We start from the raw sequence: 16,638 nt of genomic DNA, 5'->3' as shown, positions 1-16,638 counted from the left end.
GATATGCATTTCCGTACACATTACTCGGCTGTAGAACTTGCCTTGCAAAATTCAGAAAAGTGCAAATTTCGAAGGATACTTCCACTTTTCGGTTTGCTTACAGTTTCAGAAAGTGCAAATTAGGTCGGTTTGCCTTTAAGTGCAAAACCGAACTGAATTTCTCCCTCATCTCCAGTATGCATGGTGGGTGGTCGAATTCCATAGCCACCTATTGATCAAGGCTCCTGTCTATACCTTTTTACTCCATACACACTTTGCTATGCATTTACCGGTATATTGTGCCTTTCCAGGGCTCTCGATTCCTCCTCGCTGTCAACTGTGTGAGGGCATCCAGTCTCGTGATTCCCGTATTAAAAAAACGGCAGGTTCCACTTTCAAAGTGGGGGACGGGGTGTAACAGAGATGGGGGCCCTCCCAGATACTTAGAATCTTAGAACCGTAGAGTTGGAAGGGACCCCAAGAGTCATCTAGTCCAGCCCCTTGCAATGCAGGAATCTCAGCTAAAGCATCCCTGACAGATATTTACGGAGATGACAACTTGCAGGGATATTTGCAAACAATGGGACTTCAAAGAATGTGATGGCAAAATCATGAATTCCTCCCCATTCTTTTCTTTTTTCTGCACACAGGGGCTATTGCAAATAAACAAACAGCTGCTTCCTAACCAGATCCTTTTCTCGGGGCCTCTCTACCGAGGTTTTAAAAAACATGGAAGCAGGTGCAATGTGTGTGTTTGTGTGCACTTGCTAAAAGACGATCGCTTTGCAGGGTTGATGGGCTGGGGGCGGAGGGGGGGGGGATGAAGCTGGTCCCTTGAGAATAGCCCTTGAAACCCAGCTGAGAATTTGCTAGGGCGGTTCATGGCTTCTTCCTCCTGCTCTGCAGTGCCCCCTCTGGCTCCTTTAAGGAACACTACCCTCTGACCTCTGAAGGGGAATGGCTTTGAATAATAATAATAATAATAATAATTTATTATTTATACCCCGCCCATCTGGCCGGGTCTCCCCAGCCACTCTGGGCGGCCTCCAACAAATATCAAAATACAATACAGAGTCACAAATTAAAAACTTCCCTAAACAGGGCTGCCTTTAGGTGTTTGAAGAATAATACATTTCTTCTCCACTTAAAGTCAGCCTATAGGAAGGAAATATTAGGCTGCGGGCAGGCGATGGCACACAGGGAGGAGCGCAAATGAGGTCCATTTTACTTGGGGCTGCAGGCATGGATCCAAGTAAATAATTTCAGCCAGTATGGTCCATTATTTACAACACACATATGCATTTATATATATATATTGGCTCTGTATTGGCTAACATCCTGTCAACTAGTGGGTGGGAGCATGGTTTGCAATAATGAATTTGAAAGGAGTTTTCATACTCTGAGGAAACACAATAGGAATTTTGTCTACCCCCTTCAAACTGCGATTGTGCTAAAGCAATAAGGTGGTCAATGTCAAAGCATTCAAACAGCCCATTTACTGCCTCAAAGGCGAGAGATTTAAATTTCAGGAAAATATAGATTTTTTTATTTTCAGGAAAATAATGTCTTGTAAATATAGTTATCTATCTGCACACAAGCAAACAAATGCAAGGACAAATTGTCCCTCTGATTTATGGCTCTATTTGCAGACATCCACCAAAAGCATTGTGCCCTTTGCTCTGCAATCTACAAAATGAGATAAATCCATGTTCCTGAATTGCAATTTTTTTCCCTTAAACTGCATTCAAAGTCTGGATTCTCTGCAAGACGTCAATCGTTGGAAGGTGCATAACCCCCAAATCATGTGTTTTTCTTCCTTTCTCAAAGGACTGAGAGGATCTGTGCAATATTTATACTGAGAATTAAACACACACACACACTGAAGTTACAGCTGAGTGTTTCCAACAATTTGCATGTCATTTAATCAGTTTCCCTGAGGAATTTCATTAGCCAGTGTGACTGTGCCGTGATTCAAACTTGGGAGAGATTGTTGTAAACAGATTCCCATTCATAGTTTATCGAGCTTCCTCGGTTCTCTTCCCCTCCCCCTTCTGTCAAAGGGGGGGGGGTTAAAGAGAGAAAGAGGAGTCACTGAGCTATTTATAGATCCTCCCACAGTCTCATAACAATTAGACGTTTATTATCATTAAATAAACAAATAATTGAGAACTCAGCTTGATAGGACGGCATGCTGACTAGGCCCAGATACAGTGAGAGTCGGAAAGACATCTGTCTGCAACTTCGCAAGTTCCAAAACAAGAACAGCAACACCTTTGAGCCTCATAGTTTTGGCAACCGGTCTCCCCCCCCCTCCATGCCCCCTCCCAGGCCATGCAGAGATACATATATATTTACAATCTATTTAGCTTCATGCAACCCAACAGGCCACACACGTTTCTAGGTCTAAAGTCTCCTTCAACAGCTAAAAAGAAGGGAGGCCTTTTCGCACAAACACAGAGGCAGTTCTGAAACGCCACAAAGAGAACAAATAACCCCCCCCCCAAAAAAATCCTAGCAATAATATCCAATTTACAACTTTAAAAAAAGGCTTTGCAGAGAGACTCTGGAGCACGCAGAACGATCCGCATTAAACTGCTCTCATATCTAATCAAGGACAAGCTTTTGGGGCAGAAAACTGTTTTGACAGCCAGGGATTCCCAAACCCTAGTTTCATTTTACATTTGCTCCAGGTGGAACATCCCCCCCCCCAACAAACATAACTCCCCTTCAAAGCCAGAGAGGTGTGCTATGTCCCAGCCTGCAGGGCACACGGGGGTCTGGATCCGCGGCCCCCCCCTCCACCCCGTCACCCAGCTGCCCACCCCACAGCTGCAACCCAGGCGTGGGTGCTGCAAGGCCCGCCTGCGGTTCTGCGATAAGCAAAGCGGGCTTCTCCCTCTTGCCTTTCCCTCTGCAACAGAGGAAAGGAGCTGGCCCATTTGGGAAGCCCCCCGAAGGCCCACAATCTGCTTTTTATTTTGCAAGGACAGGGGAAAAGGGGAAACGGCGAAGCGTCCCAGAACCGAACCACCACGTCAGAATCCTTCAGAAAGACAGCAGAGAGACAGTCCTCTCAGCAAATTGAGTTTGATCAAGAGTCCTCGATTTATAGAAGAGCCACTTTGAGGCGGAGGGGGAACCCCACGAAACTGGGGGGAAAAAAACTTCTAGGGAAAAAAAGTATCTAGAACGGAAAAACAAAAACAGGAATCCACAAACAAACCATGACCTTGTTTCTCCAGCAGCGAATCCTCCCCCTTCTCTGAAGTCACAAGAAGAGCCCAGAGGAGATGTTTTCCAAAAAAGCAAAAAGCAAGTCCCAGATCTCTCTTGAAAGGAACGTTCCACAAACGCACTGTCGATAAATTAAAAAAAACAAAAAAACAAGACAAGGTATTTGCACAGACACACAAATTCCCCCAGTAAAGCAAAGAAGAAAAAACCAAACAAAACAAAAGTGTCTTATTTCTGAACGGGCTTCTTCTCTTCCTCCTTCTTCCTCGCTCTCAGCTCGAAAAACTGCAGGTCTGGCTCTCCCCCCCCCCCCACACTTCTTCCTTTTTCAGTTTTTTGTTTTTTTAAAATACGAACCTTACTCCAATTCTTCACCCCCACCAGCGCCTGCGGCGCAACGAAGAATTCTCTTTGCCCTCCTCCTGTTCTCGCTTCTTTTTCTCCCTTTTCCTACAGAATATTGCTGGCGGCGATGGGGGGGAGGGGGGAGAGAAAAAGCAAAAAGTCAAAGCAACCCCCCCCCTCATCAAAAGCTGCGTATTGTTATTATTATCACCATGTTTTGGGTCTCTCTCTCTCCCACTCTCTGCTTAGGACCTGAAAAGCAAATGCAAAAGCCTTTGGAACGGCCGGGGGGGGGGGGTGTTTAAGGTTTTTTTTTTTCCTTAAAGAGGTGCTGGGGGGGGGGAGAGGTTGTGTGGGAACCGAAGCTGCGAAATGGAATTCGCCCCGGATCCCCGGATTTCTCTTATGTCACCGCCAAGCAAATTAGTTCTCAGAATTCCAGCGGGGGGAGGAGGGCGGGAGGAGGAGGGGGGGGGGAGAAAAGCGAATAGAACTCTGCAACATTGTATTGAGGCCGATCCCTGACGTCACGGTAGGCAAGGTCCCCACGTGACTGCCAGAGAGGAGCCTACCACTGTCGACGGGGGGGTCCGGGGCCCGCACTTCCCTCCTGGCCCTTTCCCGCAAGTTTTCTCCCGGGGGTCTCCTTGGGGACCCTTTTCATAAGTCTCTCTAGAAGCTCGGGGGCGTCTCTGAGTGGGTTCCGGGCCCCCTTTGGTCCCTCCTGGGAGAAAGCCCTTCCCCGGGATCCTCCCCGGGCTGCCTGCGATGGTAGCGCCTGCCGCTCAAATTCCGAGAATTGAGCTGTGTTGATTCTTAGAACTGGGGTTCTTAGAAGTGGTGATGCAAGGAGTTTCTAGGAAAGCGCGGAGACCAGGTGATTCGCTCTCGCTCGCTGCTTTGCATTGCTGCCGCTGTCCGGGCTGCTGCTGCTGCTGCCTGCGCCGTGCCTCTATGGATGAGGATGATTAATAATAACCATAATGATAACCATAATAATATTTAGAGCAATAACAATAGCAACGCAGCCAAGATGCTGGCGGCGACGGCGGCGGTGCCAGGGCTCCGTTGCGCGCTGCGCCTCTTTCATTTCCATTCATCCCATTGCCACCTTTTTGTTGCCTGGAAATCGGGGGCTTTCTTGAGCAAGGAGGGGGAGGTGGCTGAAGGGGGGGGAGAAGGCTCTGGTCCCGTTTGGCGCCGGTGCTTTTGCAAAGGGGGGTTTGTTTCTCGTGCTGTATGTGTGTGTCCCCCTCTCTTTCCTTCTCACTGGCGCGGCAGGTGGAAGGCAGGCGGGCGGGCGAGCGCGCAGGGCTCCCCCTGCTCTCCAGTCGCCCAGAGCCACCAGGAAGGGGGGGGGGAGGAAGCCATGCTGGCTCTTAAACCTTGTCAATCTCCCCGGCGGGGTTTGCTGCTTGCCTGCCTGCCTGGCTCTCCTGAGCTGGTCAATTTCTGCTTGCAGGGAGCAGAGAGGGTGGCCGTTTTGACGCTTGTCATGTTCATTTTGGAAGGCGAGGGGGCGCGGGGCGTTTTGCCGAGGATTGTGGCTGTTGTGTTGGGATCGCGTGTTTCCTGGGCTGTTTTTTTGGAAGGGCTGCCCGTGGAAGGAAGCTGGCGGGGAGGGAGGGAGAGCGCGAGAGAGCTCTGGGGGAAGCTGGTGGTTGTGTTGATCGGGCGAGCCGAGCAGGGCACCTCTTTTCCGCGGGTCCTCTCCACGCATAGAGCCGGCGGCTGCCTTTGCTCGTGTTTGTCCCATCGTGACCGGGTCTTAATATTTTTTGGCCATGGAGGCATTTTTCAAATCACCCCCCTCTCTTTTTTAATCACTTTGCGAAACTGGGTCCCCCGAAACGTGTTTTGTTTTTTTCCTTCTCCCCCCTCTATTCTCTTTCCTTTCGGGCGCTCGATAACGCCAGCTCGCCTCGCTCGCCTGGCGCCGCTCCACCGACCAGGGCCTCGCGTGCGCGCGGGCGAAACGCACAAGGGCAGCCGGGGAAGGGAAAGAAGCGGAGGAGGAGGAGGAGGGGACGGTTGTTTGTTTGTTCCACCGGGCGACCCAAATATAAATAAACAAGCACAAGTAAACATGCAACCGGTTGGCACTCCGAAGCCCACCAAAGCGTGCATATTATAGGATTGCGCGCCGGGGTGAAGGGGTTTCCCCAATGGGTCTTACTCCCGAGGAAACATGCAGAGGATAGAAAACACGCACCCCCAAAATTCCCTTTTTGTCTTTCCTCGGGGGCAGACAGAAAGCCAGTTTACGACTGACTTAGGTCCGGGCAACTCGCCCCCCAAAGAGATCGGCCGGGTCCCGGCGCGTTGGGCACCTGCCGCGACGCGTCTCCCGGGATCGGGGCCGGAGAAGGGGAGAGGGAGGGGGCGCATCTGTGTGTATTTCTGCGGCGGTCGGGGCTGCGTGCCTGCCACTCGCCTCCCAATGGCCGGGCCGGCCTCTTCTCTCCTCTCTCCTCCTCCGCGGCCGGCTGTCATCCGGCGCGGCCCGCGAAGCCGGAGAGCGCCGGGGCTCTTCCATAGGCGGGCGGGTGCGCGCGCGGAGGAGCGCGGGAGGCGGAGGTCCCTGGCCCGGCGCGCAAGATGCGCGCACGAGCCCAACGTAGGACGGTGCATCCCTTCCATAACAGCCCCAAGAAAGGGGGGGGGGCTGCCTGGTTCCGCCGGCAGCCTCTGCCGCAAACCCAGGGAAGCAGGCAGTTCCCAACCCCGCATCGCAATTTCACACGTGCACGTGTATATATTTTTAATATATATTTTTAAATGGAGCTGCAGAAAAAAATATTTGCCACGATGCGTTTTGTTTCTCTCTTTAAAAATATGGGGAGCGATGAATATATGGGGGACTCGTGTCTTTGAAAAAGATTAGTAAAGGCGAAATCCTTCATCTTTGGCGATGCCAGGGAACTTTATCATGCAGTATAATTCTCTAGGGTGGGTTATATTTGGGTAGGGCGGGGTGAAGAGGAAAAAGTTAGGGGACAGACCCTCTTGTTTATTTATATCCGCGTCCCTGCCTCCGCGGGCGCCGGCTTGTTGTGTTTTTCCTGAGCGAAAAATAGGCAGGTCCCGGCCCCGAGGAGCTTCCATCTGCGTTCGAGATCGGCTGGCGCGCTTCGGGTCCTGCTGGCGCGCGAATGTTTCCAGGCTCCCCGGCGTGTGTGTGCGTGGGGACGGTGGCGGAGGGGCGGGGGGGGGGAGAGAAAAGCAGCCAGCTGAGCCTGGGAACAGAAGCTGTGCCATGAAAACAGAGTCTGCCTGGTGGAGGTGGCTGTTGGATTAATATTAATCCCTGTTTTCTCTTCTTCTCTCGCCCCCCGCCCCCCGCCGGATAGCAAATGTGGCGACTTTATTTTCAAGAAACAATTAAAAAATGAGCCTCTCTGAAGGATGTAGGGAAGTCTGGTTTCCGAAACACAAGCCCAATTTTTGGGAGGGAAAAAAAAACCCAGTGCATTTGAAATATACATGTAATAATACTGTAATAGATATGGGGAACTAGAATTTAATATATAGATGTTATTGCTGGACTTTAGGATTGGTGATGGGAAGATCAGCCAAGAGGCAGGGAATCCCGGAGTGCGGTTTTAATTTTTTTTTTTTTTGGGGGGGGTCTTTTTGCTCCCTTATTCTGGAGTCACCTACCCCGGAATAGCAGACCCCTTCCCCAATTCCATGCTAGCCAAATGTTGCCACTCCGCTCCCCTAGACATTAAGCCTTGAAATAGGTGTGGGGGAGATGGGAGACCCCCAGCTTTCTCTACCCCCTGACTATGGAAGTGGGGCAGTTACCGCGCAGTTAAGCCTCGCTGGTTGCTCCAGGCTTCCCCTCTGTCTCCAGAATGGCCCAGACGGCCCCTTTTAAAAAAAACAAACAAACCCAGAGACTTGAAGAAGCGTTCCTGGAAGGGAACAGAGGAATTAATAGCGGGGAAGGAGACGCATTTATTAACACTTACCCGTCTGTAAACTGATCTACTTAATCCCTGCAGAGAGAGGGGCAAAATTTAGGATCTGGGTTTGGACAAGGTGGGGGTGGGGGCCCTAAAGACCAGGGCAAGAGCCCCCTCTGCTGAGCCAAAGACCCACGAGTCAGGGGTGCCTGTTTGTTTTGGTTCCCCCTCCCCAAATTAAAATGCTTTGGAGGGCGAGAGCGGGGCCGTGGAGAAGGCGGCGAAGTCTTGTTTGTTTGCTTAAGGAACGGCCAAGGCGAAAGGAAATCGAGCGCAGCCAACTCCAAGAGTTCAATCCTCGCTCTCCCCCCCCCCTGCAATTTTTGTAAATTTCTTAAAGCGCTTCCTTAGAATAAAGGGATCTATATTTACGGGTGGGGGAAGCTGAAGTATGGGGGGAGAGAGAGAGGGCGGGGAATCATGTTCTCTTGGGGACAAAGTTATCCAGGTGTAAGGGAAAGTTATTAGAAATCCAACCTCTTTATTTAAAAAAAAAAAATCAAATCGAGGATCCCTTCCTCCCCCCCCCCGTCCTTCACATGACAGAGTGTGTTTAGATGTGTCTTCTCCTCCGGAGTGGGTGGGAAAACTTTGTTGTGAGTTGGAGGGGGGGGGGGACGGGACCGGACGACTTAATTTAAATCGGTATGTTTGTGTGTGGGGCAAGATTGACCTCTGGTGGTTAAATGTGGAATAGCGGAGCAGGATTGCTCTCCCCTCCCCCCCTCCAACCGGCCCCCTGTTTGCCAAATCTGTGGGGTGTGCGTCCTGTATTGCAAAATAGCCTCTGTTTTGGGTGCTGTGAAATGTGCAGAGCACCGTTGAGAACTGCCCTTGTGCTGTGGGTGAGGTGCCGCAGACTCTTACATAAAAAAAACAGCTTTTGCCCCCAACTTCCAAACCCTTTGCAAAAGTCCTAGAGTTTGTTTCTGGAGATTTGTTTCGGCTTTGAATCGTCTCTGCCCACCAGCATACCCGCCCTGTGACCCTCAGATGAAAGGGACGTATCGGAATTTAATAAATTAAAACGTGAGTTTAAAATAACCCCCAGGCCCATTTTGTAGATGGGTAAAGTGAGGCTTCAGAATCACGGGCAGACCAGGGAGTTTGAATGAGGTTGTCTATATGGAGATACAGAAGCGGAGAGTGTTGCTCTTGTGCTCAGATCTTGCTTGTGGGTTTCCCCAGAAAGGCATCTGGTTGGCCACCGTGAGAACAGAATGCTGGATTCGATGAGTCGTAGGTCTGATCCAGACTCTGCCCCACATTTAAACTGTGTATATGAGCAATAGAAAGGAGTTTTTGCAGAATCTAAAGTAGGAATGGGGAAACGATGGTCGTCTAGATGGTCGCTGGCCTCTCCTCATCCCTCATCCTCAGGCTGACTGACGGGCAGGAGTTCGAGTCCAGCACCATCTGATAAAACTGCAGGTTCCTCACTCCTGGGTCTTACAATCAAACCAGGAAGCTCCAGGGTTTGACACACTAGAGTTTGGCAGTAGGAGAAACCTCCTTACCATCATCTAGTACAAGGCTTGTGTTTTTCCACTTCCATCAAATCAAAATACAAAGAGAGGCTTGATCGGAGGTTTGTTGTTGTTGGTTTTTTTATATAAAAAATGTTTTAATTATTGTTCACGACGCCGCAGGGGGAATTTTAAAGGAGGGATACAAAACTACAGGCTGCCTTCAACCCTTGGAGTGTGTATGTGTGGGGGGGGGGGTGATGTCCAAGCTTGCTTCAGAGTAAATTGAGGCAATCTATTTGAAAAGAGAGAGAAACTGGACCAATAACTGACATTTATCCAGCTGCATGGATGCGTAACTACTCTCAAGTAGAAGGTCTTCTCATATGGGGGGGGTGCAGAACTTCACCAGGGAAAGGGTCCATTAACTCTCAGGATTTGGTTCCAAATCGGAGGTTACCATCTCAGGGAAGTTTGTCAGACGACCTGTAAAAGGAAATACATCTTTATCGCCTGAGCGTTGGGTTTTCTGATGCCACTTGCCTGTGCAAAGATCACCTGGTTTGGTTAAAATTGGCCTTCATCATCCTGGTGCCAATGGCAGCTTTATTTGCAGCGGTTCCTGGCTCAAAGCATGGCCCTTTAACCTAGGCGTCGCCCACCTGGTGCCTTCCAGGTACTGGACAACAACTCCCATCAGCCCCAGCTCCTGGGGGAGGTTGATGGGAGTTGTAGTCCAATCTATGGAGGGCGCAAGGTCGGCAAAGGAACTGTCTTCTTGTGCTCCGAGGGTAGGGCTCATACCAGTGAATTCAGATTGCAAGAAAGTGAGATTCAGGAAGAACTTTTGAGAGTATGAGCTGTCTGAGAGTGGAAAGATGTGTTGTTTAGTTGTTTAGTCGTGTCCGACTCTTCGTGACCCCATGGACCAGAGCATGACAGGCACTCCTGTCTTCCACTGCCTCCCGCAGTTTGGTCAGACTCATGTTAGTAGCTTCAAGAACACTGTCCAACCATCTCATCCTCTGTCGTCCCCTTCTCCTTGTGCCCTCCATCTTTCCCAACATCAGGGTCTTTTCCAGGGAGTCTTCTCTTCTCATGAGGTGGCCAAAGTCTTGGAGCCTCAACTTCAGGATCTGTCCTTCCAGTGAGCACTCAGGGCTGATTTCTTTAAGGATGGATAGGTTTGATCTTCTTGCAGTCCATGGGAAAGATACCTGGTGGATTCTCCTTCATTGTAGGTTTTTAAGCAGAGTTTGGATGGCCACCTGTCAGGGATGATTTTTTGCGGGGAATCTTGCACCGCGTGGCGGTGGACTAGATTACCTTGGAGGGCGATTCATTTTGACAATTCTGTGATGCCAGAAGCCAAATGATTTGGGGGCAGCAGCAAGAGAACTCCTTGCTGGAGTAAATCTCCCTATATGTGTAAACGCCCACTGGGTTGCATTGCACAACTTTCTCATTTCGGTGGGGCTTGCGCAACCCAGTGGATGGAGCCTCAGGTTTCAGCTTCCCAAACTAAAGGATGCCAACAGCTGTAGCTTAATTTCAAGAAAACTTTTTGAGTTCTGCAAAGGTGTGAAGAGGTAAGTGGGGGGTGTTAATTGGTGGCGGCCCGTTTTGAAACTTGAATTTGGAGATTAGATGCTGGTAACTGGAAAGCCAGCAGGGCACATCAGAGTTGACTTTAAAAAAAAAACAAACCCCCCCCCCCCAAAATACCAATCAATCTGAAAATAAACTGATGCTAGGAGTTCAGCCATGCAAAAGCCCATTTCAGTCTCGGTGAACGTGTGCTTAACTCTCCCATTGAAATAAATGGACTTTCTGTGTGCCTGATAGGCTGGATTAATGGTTTTTGTGTTGCTCATGTTGCACTGAAGTCTCTGTGTGCAGAGGAACCCTTGGAAAATTGAACAATGGTTTCCGCCTCCCTCCAAATACGTACTCGTAAGTACCGAGCCAGTTCAGAACTGGGCCCATCAAGGTTGGCTCTGCGTCGCCCTTGGCCAAGCCAGCATGCTCCAGGTGTTTTATCTTGAAACATCTGGAGGGCACCGGCTTGGCAAAGGCTAGCTCTGCACTGGAAGAAATCCCATTAGCAACGCCTGAGCTTGTCGGAGCGAAATGCAACACTGGTATTATTTGCACAGTGGTCCGCGTGCGAGAAGCTTGTTTACTCTTCCTCCTTCGTCTCCCACGAACTTTCACTTTGTTTTTTGGGTCAGTATCACTTGTGGTTACTGGGGAGGCAAGGGAACGGGTGGGGGGGGGGTGAAGAAAGAGATGGCTTTGGGGAAGTGGTTACAGCCACGGAGTCCTGTTTTTACTCTTGCTCTCACTCTCCCAGTGGCAGGTTATATAAAAACTCTCTGTTTGCAAATCCCCCTCCACCACGTCCAATCTGTTCTCTTACTCATTGTCGGCATATAAATATTTATTATTATTATTATTATTATTATTATTATTATTATTATTATTATTGAAACCTCTTGGATGTTATGGTTAATGATTTATTTTCTGTGCTCTTGATTCATTCATCAAACGATTCTCACGGAACTTAGCCACGCAAAGCAAAGGTTGATTTTATTTACCCATTTCAGTAAATTTATACACCGCTCGATTGGAAAGAAAACCCCAAAGCGGTTTTTGTTAAAAGACAAAGCAATAAAACGACCGCAGTGCAAAATTAACAACAGTGAAAATTTAAGACAGACAATTTCCAAAATTTCTGATTTGCTCAGGGGTCTTTATAACTTTGTGTGATAGCCCCAATGTGGGTCCAAGGTCCCAACCCCATTAAAATATTCTCGGCGGCGATGCTAATACCATTTTCCCTTTCTGGGGGAGGGACTGGTGAAATATCAGGAGGGTCTGGTATGCACCTGTAAATCAAGTGTCCCAAATGAACCAGATGCATTAAGAAATACTCCCCTTCTGAAGACATCTGTAGTTGACTTCCAGACCTTAGTAAATTTGTTAATAATAATAATAATAATAATAATAATAATAATAATAATAATAATAATTTTATTTATACCCCGCCCTCCCCGGCCAGAACCGGGCTCAGGGAGGCTAACACCAATAAAATTACAAATATAACATAAAAGAAAGAAAAAACAGTTAATTAAAATACAGGTTAAAATATGGGTTAAAAATACAATTTAAAATGCAGCCTCATTTTAGTAGTAGCCAATAAATCAAAACCAAAAGGGGAGGGAAACATAAGGGTCAGACTGAGTCCAACCCAAAGGCCAGGCGGAACAGCTCCGTCTTTCAGGCCCTGCGGAAAGATGTCAAATCCTGCAGGGTCCTTGTCTCTTGTGACAGAGCTTTCCACCAAGTCGGGGCCAGTACTGAAAAGGCCCTGGCCCTAGTTGAGACCAATCTAACCGCCTTGCGGCTCGCGACCTTCAGAGTGTTGTTATTTGTGGACCTTAAGGTCTTCCGCGGGGCATACCCTGAGAGGCGGTCCAATTAGCAGATCCACTGTAATTGAGGGCAAATCTAATCAGTTTCATTGGGTCTCCTCTAAGCATGACTAAGTCTGGATCCAAGCCTTTGTTGAGCCCAGGGATGGGGAATGTGGCACCCTTTAGGCGACGATTGCCGAACTTCTGTTGCCCACGCTCCTGTAACCTCCAGGTTAGATTATGGCAACATGTTATACTTGGGGCTGCTTCTGAAGATGGTTTGGTAGTCATTTACACATCTAGTGCCCTCTTGCCTCTTAGCCTCCCCCCAGATCCCTGCCGCCCAGTGTTTATTGATTGTAGAATAAAATTTAGCTTTTCCTATAATTAAGTAGCCTGCCTGATCTGTAAGGAAATCCCCATGGACTGTAACCCTTAGTCCATCCTCTTTTGCTGCATCTCTGCTGAGGTTTCCCTTCTGCAGCTGGCAGCTGCGATGTATTGATCATACTTTCCCCAGGACCAGCTGGCACCCTGCGTAAGCGAGCCTGGATTTGAACCCAGATCCGTAGCTGATCCTGTTTGTCTCAGAACATTTGGGTTTGAGCTTCCATGCCTGGCTGATAATCCGATCCCTGCGGCTCCTCCACGACACTTTGGAACTGGCAGAGGAGGAGGGCGTTTGTGAAATCACGGAATCCAACAGTTGTTACCAACAGAAATTTCTCCCTGAACTTTAGCTGTGTAATCTCATTTCTTGTCATTGGAATCCACTGGTTTGGGTCCTACGCAGCGGAAAACAAGCTTGTTCCATCTTTCATGTGACAGCGCTTCAGATATTTGAGGATGGCACTCATGTTCCCTCTTCCTTCTCCAGGATAAACCTACTCAGCTCCCTCAACCGTTCTTCATAAGGCTTGGTTTCCAGACCTGTTATCAGATCTTTTATATGTGTGTGTATAAAGCTAAAGGGACCCCTGACCATTAGGTCCAGTCATGTCCGACTCTGGGGTTGTGGCGCTCATCTCGTGTTACTGGCCGAGGGAGCCGGCATACAGCTTCCGGGTCATGTGGCCAGCATGACTAAGCCGCTTCTGGCGAACCAGAGCAGCGCACGGAAACGCCGTTTACCTTCCTGCCAGAGCGGTACCTATTTATCTACTTGCACTTTTGGCGTGCTTTCGAACTGCTTGGTGGGCAGGAGCAGGGACCGAGCGACGGGAGCTCACCCCGTCATTGCGGGGATTCGAACCGCCGACCTTCTGATCGGCAAGCCCTAGGCTCAGTGGTTTAGACCACAGCGCCACCCACTGTGTGTGTATAGGGGGAGACTAATGTTCTTGCATACCGGAATTGGCCTTTGAAAAAGCAGCAAGAACTCAAACGAGAAGAGAGTGTGTCCGTGTGTGAGTCAGGGAGACATGGGGTGCCCTGAGCAGGAAGAAAGAGGGGAGTTTTGGCAAGTCCTGAAGGCTGGGCATGTCGGGGTGAGCACCTTGGCACACGAGAATGGGCCTGAGTCAGAAATCCTTGCAGGGAGATCTACTGCTAGATTGAAATATACCTTATTTCGCCTGCGCCTTTGCGCGAAGAAGCACCATAGCTCAGTATCAGAGCATGTACTTTGCAAACAGAATGTCCCAGATTCAAATACTCAGCATCTCCGGGTAGGTCTGGGAAAATTCAACACCTGAAACCACGGAGAGCCACTGCAAGTCAGGGCCGACAATACTGAGCTCAATGGGCCAGGGGGTTCCTATGTTCCTGGGCTCAGGTCGCTTTAACTGACAATGCTGGAAATTCAGCCCAGGATCCTCTTGCATGCAACCTTCTCATAACGGTTTTGCATGGCCAGCGTGGATTTGCAATTGGCTGTACTATTAATGTTTGTGTTCGTGGTCAGCTGGTTTGTGGGTCTGCTGAGTTGAAAAGCAGAGCATGGATTTAGCAAAACGTGCCCCACCGCTGAGCAGGGTTGGGATGTTTTTTAGAACAAAGGTCCTTCTTCACCCAGTGCAGAGTTGAACTGTGGAACTCACTGCCACAGGAGGCAGTGGTTCCCACCAGAGACGGTGCCCTTTTAACACTAACTCTTAAACTTGTAGACGTCTAATGAAGCTGAATGTTGGTAGATCCTGGATGGTTGGATGAGATGACTTATTCGTGAAGCACATAGTTAACCTATGGAACTCCCTCCCACAAGAGGCGGCGGTGGCTTTAAAAGAGGACTGGAGGGTGGCTACTAGCCACAGTGGCAATGCTATGCCCTCCATAGTTGGAGGCAGCAAATGATTCCGAACGCCAGCTGCTGGGAAGCCACAAGAGGGGTGTTGTGTTCGAATCCTGTTTGCGGGTTTCCCTACAGGCATCTGGCTGGCTACTGCGAGAACAAGATGGTAGATGAGACGGGGCCCCTGGCCTAATCCAGCAGCCTCTCCTCATGTCCCTAACCCTTTGAAGAGTGGAGGAAGGAGGACATCGTACAACGTTGCAGGCCTCCTCACCTGAGTCATCGCAAAAAAGGGCTTCCCACCTCCCTAGTCTTCTCCTTTCAGCAATTCTAAGTGGAGACCGCCCGTGTGTGTGTGTCTGGCTTCTTGTTTTCCTGGTTGCAGGCTAACAAACCTGCCCCCTTTCTCTGCCATTCTGTTTCCTAGAAGCATTTGTGTCTGCTCTGGCAGGAAACTGGATCGTGCAGGAACAAAATGCTCAGTGTGGTAACCTCTTAGGCACACGATACAGGAGGGGAGGGAGAGAGGAAGCTGGCAGAATCAAAGTCTCTTTGATCTGCACTGACTAAGGGGTTTCGATGCTCAGAGCGGTGGTTCTCGTCGCCCCCACCTCCATTTCCCTCCCGCTGCTGCTGTCTAATCTCAAGTCGTTTGTCTTAGACAGCAGACAGGGACGGCTGACTTGGGAAGCGAGAGGAGGAAGGCCTCTCAAGTCCCTCCACCAGGAGGGGGGGGGAAACCCAGCGAGCATCTTTGCTCATTGCGAGAAAAGCTGTGGCGAGGATCAGGGACTTCCAAATTCCCCCTCTTCTTCCGAGAACTCTTTTTGCATCAATCTGCTTGCTGCAGAACTCCAGTTTGGGGTTGCCTTGCATAGAGTGCATGGACACCAGGAACAGTGGCAGTGTTCAAAATTAGCCAGGCGCTAGGCGCGTTTTGCTGCCGGTGCGCGTCCAATTTGCAACCGCGTGGAGATTTCTGGGCACCAGGTTTAAAAACCTCTGCCTTACTCTGTAGTTCATACCGTTTCTGTTTCCACTGTGCGTGTTTCTTCTTCTTGCATAACGGGACAAGCAAATTGTAAGAGCAAGCCATATAGTTGAGATCGAAGAATCGTGGAAGGGGTCCCAAGGGTCATTTAGTCCAACCCCCGGGCAAACTGACATTCTGTGTTGGCAACCGCAACCTAGATTCGAGTGCCATTTGGCACCTAGCTTATATAGTTTCCAACGTTGGGGCAGCCATAGCTCAGTGACAGAGCATCAGGGATGCAGGCAGAAGGTTTCCTTCAGTACCTAGGATATCTGCCTTGAAACCCTGGAGAGAAGCTGCTGCCAGTCAGTGTGGGAAATACTGAGCTAGCCAAACCAGCACTATGACTCTGTCATAGAATCCTAGAATCCTAGAGTTGGAAGAATGCACAAGGGCCATCCAGTCCAACCCCCTGCCAAGCAGGAAACACCATCAAAGCATTCCTGACAGATGGCTGTCAAGCCTCCGCTTAAAGACCTCCAAAGGAGGAGACTCCACCACACTCCTTGGCGGCAAATTCCACTGCCGAACAGCTCTCACTGTCAGGAAGTTCTTCCTAATGTTTAGGTGGAATCTTCTTTCTTGTAGTTTGAATCTATTGCTCTGTGTCCGCTTCTCTGGAGCTGCAGAAAACAACCTTTCTCCCTCCTTTTATATATTTGAACATGGCTATCCTATCACCCCTTAAGCTTCTCTTCTCCAGGCTAAACATACCCAGCTCCCTAAGCCGTTCCTCATAAGGCATTGTTTCCAGGCCTTGGACCATTTTGGTTGCCCTCCTCTGGACACGTTCCAGCTTGTCCGTATCCTTCTTGAACTGTGGTGCCCAGAACTGGACACAGAACTGTCTAAAGCAGTTTCCTATCTTCCTGCGCTTGCCGAAGCTTTAGCATTCCAGCATCGCCTTGGGCGAGCCGAGAGCCGAGCCAGGAGAGCAGCTGCTACTCCTATGGCCATGTTGTACAGA

At 49.6% G+C, this 16,638-nt stretch overlaps 1 protein-coding gene across 4 annotated transcripts in view; it reads left to right on the top strand.

The window, feature by feature from the left end:
- Positions 1-4,332: 4,332 nt before the first annotated feature.
- Positions 4,333-16,638, top strand: part of BCL6 (BCL6 transcription repressor) — a 34,085-nt gene continuing 21,779 nt past the window's right edge. For all 4 annotated transcript variants that reach the window (XM_033150918.1, XM_033150917.1, XM_033150916.1 and 1 more), the window contains exon 1: positions 4,333-4,435. The gene's annotated coding sequence lies outside the window, so the exon portion shown is untranslated. The remainder of the gene's footprint in view (positions 4,436-16,638) is intronic.

The sequence above is a fragment of the Lacerta agilis genome, chromosome 5, assembly GCF_009819535.1.
Source record: "Lacerta agilis isolate rLacAgi1 chromosome 5, rLacAgi1.pri, whole genome shotgun sequence".
NCBI lineage: Eukaryota > Metazoa > Chordata > Lepidosauria > Squamata > Lacertidae > Lacerta > Lacerta agilis.
This window is presented reverse-complemented; position numbering and strand designations above follow the sequence as displayed.